Here is an 18,546-nt window from a genome sequence, read left to right on the forward strand (position 1 = left end):
CCACACAAAGCACACAAAAACAACCAATCAAGCAAAACAAAACAAAAAAATCCAAAATTTAGTATCCAGTCCAATCAGTCCAAAGTAAAAAATTGCAAAAATATAAATCATCTAACCTACACTAATCCTATACTACGCTCCAATGCTTTACTCGATGCCTCGGGCCTTGATCACGAACCATCTTCGAAGACACAATACGTCCGAGGCATTCTCCAGTGAATAAATACATAAAACCTCGGGGTATTCCTTGGCCAAATAAATACACTTAAATCATATGCGATAAACTAGAAAAACATTCAACATACATTCCACATTCAACCAATAACTTAGTCCTAAATTTGCCTACTCAAACCTACATTGGCCTATCCATTATAAACATATCACAATTCTATCACGTTTCATATCAACAATCAATTAAAACTGATCTGAATCTAATCTTTTCATCAATTTTCAATTCCACCCCCAACTCCCTTTTTATCAATTACCATTAAAACATGAACAAATTCATTCCTCAAACCACCGAAATCAAATCACCAAGCATTATGACCATTGTATCAACAACATCAAACAATCATAATCACCCAACACACAATCATGCCCATTTCAATGAATTTAAAATAAAGAAGAGAGAATAGGTTAAAGAAATAGACCTTTCGACATCGACTTTCATTGATAATAACGAGTTAAAGAAGCCCGAATAGAAAAACCTTCGAAATCCAACTCGCTATTGAAGAATTTGCAACCCAAAACTGAGCTCGATGAATGGGTCAAGATAAACTAGAAACCCAAATCCCAAATAGGTAATTACACGAATGAACCCGAAGGTCCAAAATTAAAATTGCGTTAAAACCCAAAACTCGAACGTGAATTCAAAGAACTGATTTGAACAGACTAATTACGGAAACAAATTAGATTCTGAACTTTGTTTTCCCGATGGTAAGACTAAGATTCGAGTCAATAGTAGGGATGGCAATGGGGCGGTGCGGGTGCGGTGCGGTGTGGGTTTTAAGCTATGCGGTGCAGTACGGGTTTTAAGTTATGTGGTGCGGTGCGGGTGTGGTGTGGATTAAAGTAAATTTTCTTAAATGGTGCTGTGCGGTGCGGGTTACGGGTATATCTGGGTTTGAATTAACAAAAAAATTAAAAATTAGTATTGTTCTTGTGAATATACCTAAAATTATATGTGTTCTTTACTTAAATTTTATGATACTTAAAACTACATGCATCACACTACAAATAAATAATTTTATAGTAGCTTTTTTAACATCTCTATTCATTTGAATAAAAATATGATATTTGATCATTACTTGTACACGTTATACTTTTTGACAATTTTTTAGTGAAAAGTGATATAATAGAAATTAGTTATTATTTTCTAGTTGTAGATTTAAAAGTATTATGATTTTCAATGGAGTTACAAATTTTTCAAAATAAAGAGAAAAAATAAAAACATGGGGAGGGGCGGGGCGGTTATCCGCAGGTATGAATGTGGGGCGGGTTTAAATGTGATGTGGTGCGGTGCGGTGCGGTTCTAAAACTTGCGGGTTTAGTAAAAACCCACACCACACCCGCATCGCACCATTGTCATCCCTAGTCAACAGTATACGATTCCAACGAATGACAAACAACTCCAGCAAACTCAACCTTTTCCGACCTAATTTACCTGAAAATCAGAGGAAAATAGAGGGGTTTTCACAATTTTGAGATAAGATCAACCCACGACGAGCAGGAGAACCAATTTCGGAGAACTTGAGGCCTATTTCGATGGAATTTGTGTCGAAAACTGAACAAAGATCATTGGATCCCTTAAATTATCTTAATTCTTGATCTTTCTCTCACAATGTTTGTGTGATTTACTGTGTAACTGTGTGCGTGTGTTGTAAAAGGATGAAAAGAAGAGGAAAAAATGGCAGCTCCTTCGTCTTTTAGAGATCTGTGCATGCTCTCACTGTATATGCGTGCTCTGTGTGTGAAATTTGATGTAGAGTCCTGAATATTCCAGTGGAGTTTTTTGTTTTTCTCCTCTATTCTAATTGAGATCTGTGCATGCGTGTTTATGTTGTATAGTAAGAGTGACGATGGAAGGTGTAAATTCCATTGGTGTGCGTAAATCTCGAAGAAGGAGATGAATTTGTGTAGTATAATGTGGTGGATTATTGAAGAAGATAGTGGTGTGTGTTTTTATGTTCATCGAGTGTCAATGGAGTATACGCCCATGACTTCTTGTGTGTGTGTGTATGGAGAGTAAAATTGGGGAATCTTTTTGGGCCCCTCTTGTATATAATTCTATTAAAAGAAAGGGGAGAGGATCAAGGGTACTGAGGGGTGGGGGATGGTTATAATAGGATAAAATTTGTTATGGATTTGTTTAAAGTTGTTATTTTTTATATTTTGTGGGGAAAGTATAGAATGGGTCGGGGTACGTGGTAAGGTGAGCTAAAAATAAATCAAATTCGACCTCGGGAGGGATAAAATTAGGTGTCTACACTCATTGTAGCAACATTAGTTACTGCCACACTCGTCCCAGCATCATTCATATGACTGTTAGTAGTCATTTTCCTGTCACAAAAAGACAGTCTACTTTAGTATATCGAAATACTACTTATAAAGTTGTAGTAACTTTAAACACCCCTTGTTTCTAGTTTAACAATGAATTTATTATGACTTCCAAATCGTTAACCGAATGACATTTAACTTGTGATGGATTTTTTATGTCTTCAAATCACTTGTTAAGTTCAAGCGGAGTAGAAAGCGTAAAGCTTTAATCTCCATAAAACAAACAATACAGATTCTAAAAATTGTTTCCTTAAATTGTTGTTTCAAGTACACAAAATCTGTATGTTAGTTTACTAAACTTCAACACAAGTTTGAGGCGTTTCAAGAACACTTATGAAGTTTTCCAACACCTTCAACACAAGTTCACTATGAACTATCAAAGAAGTGTGTTATATTATTAAGAAAAAAGTTGTAATAGAATAACCAAGTCCTTCGATGTAACACCCCACAAAAATCGTCCATGCATTAGCTCGTGATAATATGCTCTTAGAGTTAAATGACTAGAATTGTGTCAAAGAAACTTAGTCTCATTTTTTACTTCCAAAATGAGTAAAGTTTAGAACATATATAATTTCCCTAATTTTAAATTTTTATCATGGAGGAAATTTGATGAGCGTTCCGTCGATATAAGATTCGCCCAAATCCGATACCCGGGCAAGAAGTTATAGCTAATTTAAGTTCTAATCATAAAACACCGTCATTTTGGTGCTTGGCGCGTGCGGAGTGGGTCTATTTAGCAATTGACAAATTTTAGTAGCCTAGCACGATTGTGGCGCGTTGCGCTTAAGCTCCAGGTCCCAACCAGTGGGATAACGTGATGGCTCCACATCGCGGTGACTCTAAGAATCCCATTCGTCAATTTCCAGTGAGCCACCACGATTGTGGAGCGATGCGGTATCCCATAAAATCAGGCTCCCAGTTATATTTTTATTTTATCTCATTAAGGGTACATTAGGTATTTTCCACCCTCTTATCAGCTTAAACACGAGATTTTAAACCCAAATGACCTTATTATTGATATTTTCATCAAAAGCCATCAAGAACACTCATTAGGGTTTCAAACAAAAAACCAAACAACTCAAGATTCAACCGTGGGTTTTTGAAATTGATTGAAAATTTAGAATCCCCAAGCCGTGAGCACCAAGAATCATACTTTAATTTCCTAAATAGAGGTACGTGGGATTTATCCTAAAAACTACATGGGATTAAAACCATTAGAGCATGACTTTTAAGATTTTATGCATGGATTTCAAAGGGGTTTTGGAAACTATGTTCTAAATTACATACTCCAAATGTTTTAATGCTACTATTATTTTAATCTTGTGGTCCTATCCTCCAAATTGATTTACATATATACGTATATGTATGGTATTTGAGATTTAAGACTGTTTGAGAGCATAAATTATGAACTCCCTCTCTTGGATTGGATTAAAGCTTATGATTTTGTTGGAAAAGAGTTGAAATGCATGTTTTATGATTTGAAAGATGTTTTCCCAATGTCCTTGTACTTGATTATGATTTCACATTGTTGAGAGGGTGTTTCTTCATATAACTATGTGATGTTAAAGAAAAAGAATTGTATGAGATTGAGACTTTTAACATGACCACCTTTGTTTACTGAATCATTTATAAAGAGAATTAACTGTATGGTTTTACATGAGTTTCTTGAAAGAATTTTTAACATAGTGGCCCTAAACTTCATGATTTGAAAATAGAGATATAAATTGCTATAAATGGCTGCAAAGAATGTGACTTGGAAGTCAATGGTATGACGATACCATATATGTGTATATGCCATGACAGAGTTAAAGATTCCAGAGCATGCATGTTTAAAGAACTAAAAATAGGCATAAAGAGGGTTAGGTGGTTACCGAATAAGGCATGAGTTCAAGAAAGTCTTAGCCGAAAGTCGTATTTGCCGATACAGGTAGATTATTATTGTACGCTGGCAACGGCCGTGTGGTGTAGTAGATTCAGAGACTCCAAACCTTGCAGCACACTTGGGTTGGGGGCTTGGCTGCTGAGTTAATGGCAGATCCCACATATCCCGTGGGATTATAGATTGTAGAGTACACCACCTAGCACAGAAGTAAGACAAAGAGTGTCACAGATTTTAGATGTTTTCGCAGAGTCTTTTAAAATGCCCATGTGATTTCTTACTATATGATATGTTTATGAACTGCTTTAAATTGCTCTCATATATGTTGAATATAAATGATTATTTTTTATTTTCTCTACGTACCAGTATATCTGCATTGACCCCCTACCTCCCAGGTTCGGAGGCTCAGTCCAAGGGTCCGGTTAATCAGTAGAGTATTCCAGAGAGAAGTGATCCATTTAGTGATGAGCCTTCTTTGTTCCAGAAGGCCTGTTATTTCAGATTATGTTATTTCGTTGGTTTGGTCTACTGGGGTCCTTGTCCCAGTTTTCAAATAGTTATCAGATTTTCATATAGTAGAGATTTCGCAGACTGTTCCAGATGTTGTTAGTGATTTTCGGATTTCATTCCTTATTTTTAAACTTACTCCAGAGTATGACCATGTTTTCATATAAGATTATATTTTCGCTTCTTCTTTTATTATGTGAATGTTGTGCATGATTACCAGATAGAGTTGGACACTCGGGCCTTCTTAGTTCGGGATGTCCGTCACGGCTAGGCCCTAGTTTGGGTCGTAACATTCAAATTCACGAAGTGTCCTTAAGGAAATAATTTCTCTCAAGTACTCGAGGTTGTGGAATTTTCCTCCCAGGATAAAATGGCTTCACAACCAGAAAGTAGCGGTACCTCAAATGTTCTGATTTTCTTTGAACTCACTCAACGGGAGATGATCAAACGGAGTTTTTAAGAAGACAAGAAGTATGTTAATGCAGAAAATTTTCGTTCTAAACCTGTGAAAAAATGCAGATTTATATAGCCATGAAATGCCTCTTCGAAAAGGAGGCAATAGTTCATGGAAAAGGTGTATCTTTTCTAAATAGTCATGTCTGTCCATTCGAAACAATGTGTCTTTTCCAAATAGCCAAAACCATCCAAACAGTCATACCTTTTTTCGAAATAGTGTGCCATTTCCTCAAAGAGTTGCATCCCTTTCGAGGCATAATTTCACGTTTCTGCAGTTGTTTCTGCACTGCATGCATGCACGTTAATGGAGAAACAAAAAAACTGGTGCTTTTTTCCTTTGGATTTTCAGATCACTTAATTTTCCGAGTTTCAAATAAAGTTTTTCCAAAAAATTAATCTCATCGATCATTTTTCGAAGCCGAAGTCGAAGTCGAGCCGAGTGAGCGACGACGACGACGGCGCGAGGCACCTCTTTATTCTTGCCTCACTTATCATGTGGAGTTTGTGTTTCTTAATATTAACACATGAAAATTTCATTCTTCCACCAATGTTGGAGAATTAGTAGACTTTCCTTATTTTTAATATACTTTCCTTTTTAAGTGTTATCTCAATTTTTCCTCAGCTTAATTTCCTACATTTTTCATTTACACTTTTAATCTTGAACCCAACAGATTGTTGGGTGTGAAAACAAAGTTCAACATTTGAGAAGCTACTCCCTTTATCCCATATTAGTTGGTCATTTTACTAAAAATAGTTATCCCATATTAGTTTGCTACCTTACTAAATCAATAAAGCATAAATCTATTTTTTCTCATATTACACTTGCAATAAATTCTTTTTTTAAGTGTTCATACTTGTTTGTAAAGTTTCCAAAAAATATTTTAAAGGTTGGATTAGTAATTACCTTCTTATTTATGATTTCTTAATATGCGTCTAAAAAGAAAAATGACCAACTAATATGGGATGGAGGGAGTACATATGGAATGTAGGATCTATTAATAGTGTGAGAACTTTTGAATAGAACTGTATAGGCATGTCTCTAAGCGCACAATATAACACTATATTAAAAGCATTTTTGAGATGTTTTATCTCTGAAAAAACAAATAAGGCTTAAATCGTTACTTAAAGGCATTAAATTCAGATGACTGCTAAAGTTAAAATATTATACATGTGTCAAGGGATCTTTAGTCAACTATGACTAGTGTTAAGTGTTAGGTGAGTTTCAAGAAGTGTAATTAATATTAATAAGTGTAATATAATCCTCAATTACTTCAAATCATATCCAATCATCAATGTTACATTTTGATATTCATAGAAATAGTTAATGAACTTGACAAATAAAAATATTGACTAATTAAATATCTAAAGAATCACTTAAATTTTGCATGATTTGTAATACAGACACTTAAAATTTATTAGTAATCAGATAGATACTTTTATTTGGAAGATGTGTATCTTGTGAACACTTACGTCCATGAAATATGTGTGAAAGGCACTTGTCATGACATGTCCAAGAACTAAATTAATTAGTGACATTTGTCATTTGAAAAAAAATAATTGGCATCTTTACTGTAATCGAATGCCTTTAAAAATTTAAGGGGAAAAAGAAAAAATGACTAATTTAATTTTCACGTGCAAATAGGTTATGCAATACACATAATTTGTCATGTGAGCTTTAGGTAAAGTATCTGACTGATCATTTTTTGATCACTTAATATGTTTAAGTGGCTAATTTATAAATTGTGTCATGTTTTAGGGACTATATAGGTATTTAGACAAAAACATTTATATGATCACACTAAACATGCTAATAATATAGTAGAGGATTCTTATAAATATTCTTCAATGGGTAAGTGAATTCCATATTAGAGCTTCAATTAACAAATCTTGAGTCAGGTGTTTCTCTGACAAATTCAATCTTTTATTTGACAAATTAATTTTTTGTATCTCCTCATTGTTATGTCTGAACAAGAAAATTCTCAACCCGTTGAAGAAAATGACAATCCAATGAAATCTCCTCTTTATCATATGATAAAAGAAGTATGTGCGTTGCTAGTAGATAATGAAGAGTCTACTACCAAGACCATTGATTTGCTAAAATCTTATGACTATAAAGGTGACACATTCCTAGAACTTATAACCTTTGTTTTGTTGATATAACTAATTTTTTAGTGATATTCTTTTTGTAGTATAGAGAATTAAATGATATGATGCTTGTTTTTTAATTTGTGATTTTAACAGTCTCTTTTTAAATTTCATTTATAATGTAAATCTTGAAATTCTCTTTTTTCTTGTTGTCATAAAATTATTTTTATACTTGTTTATGTTATTTTAATTACTAATAAATGGGTTTTGTGTGATTATAAAGATCCAAATTAGATTCTCTTGGATTTTGTTACAAGCATTGATATCAGAATTATAAAGAAGACAAGGAAACACACTCAAGAAGATAAGAAAACACACTCAAAACAATTCACAAATCCGAAGATTCAAGGACCGTTTAGTGACCACACTCGGATTCATCAATAACAACAACAATGACGAGATAAAGGGTGTGTTTTAACACCGAAACAGATAACCCAAAGTAAGATTAACAACAACAATATGAAGACTAGATGAACAACAACAAGGATATAACAATGACAACAAGTCATGGGTTACAATGCTAGAACAAGAACACCAATAATTAGAACAAAGTAAAGATAGAAAGATAGACAAATGGAGATGTAATATTAACAACCGAAGAGCTTATTGCACTCTTGAACCTTTAATACCACACACAACATAAACCTATCTCTTACGTGACCTCAAAGAAACCGGAATTCCCAAGCAACCAACATTTCTAAGCAAGCTACCAACACAAGGATTCTACCTTACCACAAGGATTCTACCTTGCAAGACACTCTATGGTGCTCTCAAAACATATCATCAAAGTCTAAATGACAAAATGACCTAATTGTTCTATTTATAGGCTAGGGCAACACTTGTTACATAAATGAACAAAGGGCCCTTAATGAGCCCAAACAAAGGAGCTTGGCTTCTTGGATAGCTTTGGAGTATTGGGACTTGTTCTCTACACTTCAAAGCTTGTTCCTTGGTTAGGCAAACCCCACAAGATCGGGTCTTCCCTCACGTCTTCATGTCCTCGAGTACTAAGATGCCTCTTTGACCCGTATCATCCTCCCCTTCTTAGAAAGGATTCGTCCTCGAATATAAACCTTGCAAAATAATAGGAAGGACAAGAAAACACAAGTTCCTCAAGGTATGAGGGTTAGTGTTAGCATAATCAATCATAGCATCATGCAAAGGTGGCTCAAATTTCACATATAACAAAACATCCCTCGGATTCTTAAAAATAACATACCAATCACGGGAAACCCGAATTACATACAAGATATGCTTAGCATCAACATAACCATGCCCACACAATACACACACGTCATTCTCGAATATAGTTTGAAATGAATCAACATCACATTTCAAATGGTCACTGGGATCAAAGGAGTAAAGTATCCATGGACACGGGTGAAGGACATACTTCCTTTCCCGAAGAATACCGTCATTACACTCATTGACACCTTCTATACTAACATGATCTACAACAAAAAAACTAGAGGGTCATCCTTAGTCAGTCGGCCAACATGTTCAACATCACCATTTTCACACACAAGTTGGTCTTTATGACTTCCATAAGATAATGTACTATCACTTTCCATAATGGCTTCAACAAAAGATGGATCAACTAGTGTTTTCACAATATCAAGTTGTACATTATCATCACCAAATGGAGGAACATTCGAATCACCTAAAGGCAAACTACCATTCACATTTAGTTGTCATTCACTAGAGTGCAAGAGTTAGTTTGATTATCTTGTAGATCATGTGGAGCATGTCCAATCACGGGAACTTGATTAGGAAGGATTGGTTGTTCTATCAAGTTATCCAACTCCTGTAAAGAGAGCTTTCCGTCCCTTCCATTTTTCCTTCCACTCGGTCCATTATTCTTTCTATTCTCTCCATTCGACTACTAAGGTCATATTTCATACCCATTATGGTAGTCATCAAATCATTCATGGTAACCTTTCTCGATGTCATAGTACCTATTAAGAACACTAAAACATAATAAAAATAATAACACGTTAATGTTAGAAAAAATCAGTCCACGAGTCGACTCAAAATAGTTCACAATTCCTCACTTTCACACTTTGATGTTTTCACTTTATTAGTCTCACAAGCATTGATAACTCATTTATACTCCAATGAGGTTACTTGGTCCCAATTATGGCTCGAGGTCGGAGTAGATTCTTGTTTGAAACGACTCAAATAAGTAATGTACGAACTTGAACCAAAAGATACTATGACTCAAAAATGAGAAAAGCATAAAATAAAAAATGTTAACACGAAGAAGCTTATTCAAAAACTAATTTACAATCCAGTAGAGGAGTACTAGCTTGTCGATTAGTTATTAGAGTCAACAAATGAAACTAAGAACCAACAATAAGAAACTAAGAAAATCCAAATTTGAGCCAAAATTTGTTGTATGAATAGTAACAGTGATGTGACAGTCACGTATTGGTTGCGGCCCTAAAAAAATTTTATTTTCCAAAATTGAAAGTCTTGAACAATTGGTGATTTGGAATTGGTGGGAATTGTTTTGGAGGGAAACAAGTCTTGAAATCCTTTTCAAATTCAAAAGAATGAAAGACTTGACTTTTTGCACTATTTCTCTAAAACAAGATCCTTGAAATAAGGAAAGTTGTTGCGAAGTGATTGACTAGTTGATGGATGATTGCAAGTCTTACAAGACTAACTAGTTTTCACCTTTTTCCCTTCACCTATTTAAGATCTAGTAGTCACTTTATTCATCAAGTTATGAAGGTTGTAAGAACATCAAGACCAACTTCATCAACCACCAAGAACTCAACAATCCAAACGTCCATCTATAACAACACAATGCCAATAAGTCACGGCTAAGACCATAATGAACAACAACAACTGGCCACTCTTCAAGTTCACAACAACAGCTTGAACAAGTTCAAGCTGAAGTTTAGATTTTGGACGCAAAGTGTTAGTGAACAAGAAAGACAACACTTAGAAACAACTAAACAAACAAAAATTCTTGGCCAATACACAACAATAACACAATTTTCGGCCAAGAACACCAAATGTACAATTTTGCAATTTTCTAGAAATTTCAGTTTTCAACCTTTTTTTTAATTTTCAACCAAGGAAGCCCAAGATTGGTGTTGTAGAAACAAAACCAAAGATGTCTTTGATACCAAATGATACTGAAATTAGTAAGAAGACAAGAAAATACACTTAAGAAGACAAGAAAGCACACTCAAAACAGTCTACAAATCTGAAGATTCAAGGACCGTTTAGAGACCACACTCGGATTCAATAATAACAACAACAATGATGAGATAAAGGGTGTGTTTTAACACCAAAACAACCAACCCAAAGTAAGATTAATAACAACAATATGATGACCAGAAGAACAACAATAAGGATATAACAATGACAACAAGTCATGAGTTACAATACTAGAACAAGAACACCAATGATTAGAACAAAGTAAAGATAGAAAGATAGACAAATGGAGATATAATATTAAAAACCCAAAAGCTTATTCCACTCTTGGACCTTTAATACCACACACAACATAAACCTATCTCTTACGTGACCTCAAGGGATCCGGAATCCCTAAGCAACCAATGTTTCTAAGCAAGCTACCAACACAAGGATTCCACCTTGCCATAAGGATTCCACCTTGCAATACACTCTATGGTGCTCTCAAAACATATCATCAAAGTCTAAATGACAAAATAACCTAATTGTTCTAATTATAGGATAGGGAAACACTTGTTACACAAATGACCAAAAGGCCTTTAATGAGCCCAAACAAAGGGTCTTAGCTTCTTGGATAGCTTTGGAGTGTTGGGACTTGTTCTCTACACTTTAAAGCTTGTTCCTTGGTTAGGCAGCCCCACATGCTCGGTCTTCCCTCACGTCTTCATGTCCTCGAGTGCTAAGATGCCTCTTTGACCCGTATCAAGCATGATACACAATCAGTGAGCTTTCTCCATGTAGTTGTAAATGAATTTCAAGGGGGATCAAAGTTTTATGCTAATTTATGCATCGTTTCAATTTTATTAGATTTTTTTTCAAAAGAGAAATATTTTCATGTTAATTTTAATTCTTTAATAAACTTATATATGTGTTTGTTAATTGTCCTAGAGTGATATGGAGTTGGAGGAGAAAACTAATTAAATCCCTCAACAATGTTTTTTGAAGGAGTGTATCTTTGATTTTTACAAATCTATTTGTCATTTTAGGAAAAAAAAAAATTTATTTGGGTAGTGAAGGCTCAAAATTAGGGTAACTAGAGGAAAGAGAAGGACATGATAAGAGACGATCTGGCTATCATAATTATTTGAGATAGCCTTATTTTTCTTTTTAGCGAATGTAGACAATATTTGGAAGACATGATTTTTATAAAAACATAATTTCTTTTTTTTGTTGTTGTCTTTTATTGATGCAGAGAAAAAAATGGGACGACGTGATTTTCATGAAAAAGATATTTTCTTATTTAGTTTTTAAATTTTCTTTATGAACTACTTAATTAGTATTCACTGATTGTTCCCTTGCCCCAGACGTGTTAAATTGTTTTGACATAAATTTCTTTGCTAGCTAGTTTTATAGGTACCATGATAAATCAAGAAATTTTGTTGGAGTTCATGATAAATTTAAATAATATATAGAGCAAAATCTGATAGATAAATGATTTTTTTTTTAATGCTTTTCCAATTTTAGACACATCTGAAACTTAACGACAATGCATAAATAATAGTTTAGGGTTCCATTTGAGATACTAAAGATAAAAATACACGCCCATTGTAATTCATTAAGTACTATTATAAGCAATAACACCTTTTTAAAGAAAGTATACTTTATCGATTGGTGGCTCAGTAATTTATAAGAATTTATGACTCTTCTATCAGTTTATTATCATTTAGTTGTTTGTACTTTTACTGTCGTACATAGCTAAGATTCTTGAATTCAATTAGATGTTAATATAATCATATATATGAGTTATATAATAACACGTGGATTTCATTTATAACTTTCTATTAATATTTTCATATTCTATTGGATTAGTTATTTTGTGTTTATCGATGTTAGACATAAAAATTCATTGGTAGGACTATAAATAAGTGAAATGAGAATACTAGTCTCTTGAAAACTTCTTTCAGATAATTTGCTAAATCTTCTACACCTGTCCGATTACATATTTATGATTAAGATTACCTTAAAATTTATTGTTTTATTATCTCTTGCAGTTATAGTGTTGATCTATATCTAATTTTATTTGTGTATAATATTTTTATTCATGTTCTTCACTAACTTTTCAAGTGCATGGATATATACAGTTACCACTGTTATGGATCTTGTGGCAATGAAAATGCTCTCCAAAGGAAAGAAAAAGGTTGATGTGTTGATAATCAATGTTAATTCATCGAATTCGCTTTGGATTAAACTCTTGGTCAAGGCTGTGTCCATGGATATAATATCACTTGGTAAGTATTTATCATTCTGTCTTCCACTTACTGGCACAGTTGATAAAGCCAATTATTTAAAATAATACACAATAAAAAACAGCTAGCTACAATATTTGTTGTTAATCTTATGTCAAATAGTTTGTAGCGTATAATCTACCATTTAATAACATTTTATATATACATACATGCTTGCGTACACACATATATATACTAGATGTCGAAGGCCCATGCCACCACAGGCCCAATATATGTTATTTTTTAATCTCAATTTATGTGACACAAATAGAATTTTTATAATCAATTATATTGTTAATATGCTTTAGTTATTTTAAGTTGTTAACCATCGTAATTTATAAGATTCTTATTTAATTTTCAAATTATATATGTTCGAACTTTTGTAACATTGATAGTCAATTATATTTTAAAAATAATTTTAATTTTTTATTATTGAGATTTATAATACCTCTTCTCTATTCCTGTTTAAGTGACACCGATACAATTTTTAGAGTCCATCTAATATTTATATATTTAAAATTTATTAAGTTGTTGAATATTGTGATTTATAGTACTTTTTTCATGTTTTTTGAAATATATAATTGATTAATTTTTGTAAAGATATATTAAGCTACTAAATATTATAATTATAGTACTTTTTATGTAATTTTCAAATAATACATGTTACTTTTCCAGTCCAAACTTTTGTGGCATTAATAGTCAATTACACTTTAAGTTATTCCAATTGAAGTGGCACTGATATAATTTCGAAAGTCAACCAAATATTTTAGATCTTTTCAATTTTCTTAAATTGTTAATTATTGTGATCTATAATTTTTTTTAATATATAAAAAAATAATTTATTTAGATATTTTAAGTTGTTAAATATTGTAATTTATAATAATTTTTTTTATAGTTTTCAAATGATATATGTTACTCTCCTTGTCCAAACTTTTAAATTGTGGCATTGATAGTCAATTATATTTTAAAAATAATTTAAGTTTTTAATTACTGTGATTTATAATATTCTTTCTTCTATTTCTATTTAAATGATACTGATATAATTTTTAGAGGTAGGCAAATATTTAATATATTTTAAATTTTTTAAGTTATCAATTACTATGATTTATAGAAATTTTTTCATATTTTTTTGAAATATATACCAGATAAACGAAATAACGCAAGCAAATTAAAATTGATGAAAAAAATGAAAGAAAGGGAAATGACCAATGAAATTGTGCCAAAGCAGACAGATTGACCTTTTAATTTTTAAAGTTGTTAATTATTGTGATTTATAGTAATTTTTTGAAATACATAACAGAGTAAATTTTTTTTTTAGATATTTTAAACTATTAAGTATTGTAATTTATAATATTTTTTATATAATTTTCAAATACTATATGTTACGCTCCTTGTTCAAAATTTTGTGTCATGGATAGTCAATTATATTTTTAAAATAATTTAACTTTTTAATTACTACGATTTATAATATTTTTTCTTCTATTTTTACTACTAATTTAAATGACAGAATATTTAGATGACCGTAATAATTAATTAGGGGGTGATATAGTAAAATTATGATTGAAATAACGAAGCAGACATGTCTTAAATGACTTATAATAACTAATTAAAAGTGATATATCAAAATTATTATAAAAAAAATACTTGTGAAAAAAAATTAAGTGAATCATATATAAGACGTCAAGTTAATTTAATATTAAATATTATTAATTTTTTAATACGTAAATAACTTTGTAATAATTTTTAATACTTAGATGACTTATAATAATTAATTAGGGATGATATAGTCAAATCACCATTGAAGCAGCTGAAACAGACAACACAAGTAGGTGCGTCGACCTGCTTCCTGCTTATTCCCTCTTGTTATTAGTTATATATAAACTAAACAATTATTTTGTAACATTATTGTTATAATGATTAAAATTCAGCCAATATACATGAAATTAACATGGTCACGTGATTTTTCGATGGATATGACATGCACATACTTTACTATTTTATTGTTAGTGGGTGAAGTTAGTTATTTTAACTGATACAGTATAAAAATTGTTAGATATATAGTCTATATGCAGCTAATATGATTTTCTAGTAAATCGTCGTTAACTAGAATTAGTGACAGATTGTGATTGTTGTTGTTAAGCGGCAAAGTTATCCGCTGCTAATCCAATTATATTTTGTTATAATGTATAATAAATAGTTGTTTTATAATAATGTCATATGTAAAATTCAACGAATATGGGTGAAATTAAATATTCACACTAAGTCTAATACAATTTAATTCTAATTGCTAGTTTCTCAACATAATTATACAGTTGTATGTGTCATATGTGATGGAGTCTTAGCAAAGGAGGCTTTGGACAATGGAGCTTACCTTTGTCTGGAAAAGCCACATGATGAGAAAATTCTGAAACTCTTGCGGCAATTTCTTTTGAGACAAAAAATACAAAGAGAGAAAGCGAGAAAACGTTTAGAAGCAAATGGAGATAAGATGAATGTTGATGATATTGATAATAATAATATTGTTGGAGATGAAGAACAAGCTGGAGAGAAGAATAATGACAAAAATGATGTTGTATCAAAAGGAAAATACAATTTATGGAGGAAGAGAGGCAGAAAAAGCATGAAAGATATTAATGAAGGAAGAAGTCAAAGCAGCGCTATTAATAACACCGTCAAGAGAAAGGACTGCATAGAATGAACTACAGATCTCCATTTCATATTCACAAAAGCTGTGAAACAACTTGGTGAAGAAAGTAAGTTTATGTCACTGTTAATTAATTTTCTCTACAATTCAATTCTATATATGTAGCGATATGAATTGTGTGAATTCGCACTTATAGCTAATGTCAACTTGTTTGGGATTAAGGATCAGTGATTAATGTACTTACATTCACCTCATCTTGATCTAGGAATATTGCAGTACTAGTGTTTAAATTAATGTTACATTCTAATGAAACATGTAGGATGTTATCCAGCAGAAATTCTTGAAGTGATGAATGTACCTGGTCTTACAAAGAAACAAGTTGCCAGTCATCTTCAGGTACATCTTTACAAAAATTAAAGTGGTATGTAAATTATGTATCATATATTTATGCGTGTTTGGTAAGGAGAAAGTTATTTTGCAAATTATTTCAACGGTCTTCTTTATAATTTTTTTTATCCAAATTAATCATCAGAAGGAAATTTATTTCTATATCACTTCGGTTGGTAAATGTTTGGAAATTATTCTCATCTTTAGTATTCTAAATTTCTATCAAAACTATTACTATAAAGAGGATTTGCAACAAACTTTTATTGCACTTTTACTGATAGAAGTTATTTATTTTAAGTTCTATATTTTTGCAGTAACTATTCAATGAAATAATATTATTGACAATCTATAATTCAGTAGCTTATTATCACTCGTAGGTTACCAACTAGAATTTATCAAAAATGACTTGTGTCACGCATTTCAAACACACCTAAATAACAATGAATTGAAATGATAAATATATCCATGATCCAACTATCTTTTGAGTTTTTTCTTCTTTCAGAAATGTCGTACCACCAATTGGAGACCTCCAAAAGGGCAAAAATATATTCATTAAGGACCCTCAAGTGGTTCCCAACATCAAAGTAGTTATAACATATCTTTGCAAAGAAAAAAAAGTAGTTATGGAAAATATGGGGTGATTCCTTGTCTTCACACAGATGTTCAAAATCAAACCCAAAGAGGTTCAGAGTTTCTGACAATTAACACCAACAACATTTTTTTTAGTGTAACTCAGTATCAGCCCCTTCACCCACAACTTCTTGTCCAACCCTACTACCTCAATCCATCTCTACCGATCCAAAATGATGGTGGTGGACTACAACAATATGGCCCATCATTTGGAATGTTTGGTTCTGAGAGCTCAATTTTTGAGAGCACTAATTTTAGGTCCGGCCTGGCTTTAACTATGGGGATCATCGAGATTATGGCTTGAATCGACATACTCAAAATGGTTACAACTTAGATATCAATGCAGCCCATGTACCAACATATTCAGGTAAAACAATGATGTCTGATATAAAAGTGGGAAGTGCGACTATTAATGAATTGGGAGCAGCAAGTTCTAATTTTCAGCAATATATTAGTAAACAAAACATGTTTGATCCAAGCAATATTGCTGCGACATCATATACGAATTGTGATGTATATTTCTATTTCAATTATGTGGATGATCTCTTCCAAAATCCTGGATCTCCAAGTGCTACCATGCCAAGCGAACATAGTAATGAGCTTGTGCTTCTGTCTCACTTTTCTTACTGCTCCTTCTTCATTAGTTTCAATCAACTAATAAAGTCACTTTATACATATGCAGGTGACAACAACATCAAGTCTCCAAATTTTGGAGATAACAAATTTTCCTGATGAATAATCAACATGATGATCCAATGCTATCAGTGACACCTCTAGCTCATATAGGTTCTTTGTAGTGACAAAGTTTTTTTCTCAAGTTGATATTATTTTCTTTTATTTTAATTTTCTACAGACTATTTCTTTTCGTATGCCTTGGATTGCTTGAATTTATGGAAAGTGAAAGGAATGTTTTAGCCAAAACAAGAGAATATATTTGAAATATTCATTTGAACTTGATCATGGATTAGTAGTTTCTACTTTACTGTAATCTATTCTATTGTAGCAGTCATTTGGTTCCATTGAGTAGTAATTTTGAAACATCCGTGTATAATTAATTTCCCCAGTTGATGTGCCATCAAGACTTAGCATAGGTTCGATCACTTAAGGATAATGTGTTGGAGACTATAGTGGATGATTTAGATGGTGAAGTTGTTGTGATGGTTTGACTCAGTAGTTGTTATCAGTGTGAACCCCGCATGTCGAACTAGAGGCATTTGTAAAACAATTATACCATTATTCGGGGACTTGCTTCAGATGGTTTTGTATCTTTGTATCTTGGCCACATCCATATGGTGGAATATACATTTTCTGTGACTTTCAATCTTGCAAACAGGACTTTCTTGCCTTTGGTTTTTGGTACTTTCGGAAGAAATTCTCTGAAATTATATCCATCCATAGATGCAAGGCCAATAGAGGTGACTGCATAACATAACAACATGATCATGTACAAGATCCAGGCAGATGTTGTACTTAAAACCTTCTTGCTTATCATCAATTGTCTTCCATTTTTTTTAAGTATATTGCATCCATGAAAGGTAGGTAGCTTCTGCTATTTTCTCTTGTGAAATCTGTTCTAACACCAATTTTTCCATGGCAATCTTTGAAATTTCAATACTTGTGAAAGCTCAGTTTTTCATGCTTGTATCCGTGTAACATCTCACACTTGTTAATTTGCTCAGTCCATTTAAGGGCAATTCGGTCCATTTCTTTTATTATTATTATTATTTTAATTTTTTCCTTATCCCAAATGATTAAAAGCTCGCTTTAATTCATCAGTTTCATCATTTTTTTTGAGCATGGCATTATTTTTTTTCCAGCCGATTAAGTCTCCCTTTTTTTCCATCAGTTGTCTATACATTAGAAACCTCTGTGTTTCCCTCATCTTATACGTTAATATCTCCTCCTTCTCAATC

This window comes from Capsicum annuum, chromosome 9 (assembly GCF_002878395.1).
Source record: "Capsicum annuum cultivar UCD-10X-F1 chromosome 9, UCD10Xv1.1, whole genome shotgun sequence".
Classification (NCBI taxonomy): Eukaryota; Viridiplantae; Streptophyta; class Magnoliopsida; order Solanales; family Solanaceae; genus Capsicum; species Capsicum annuum.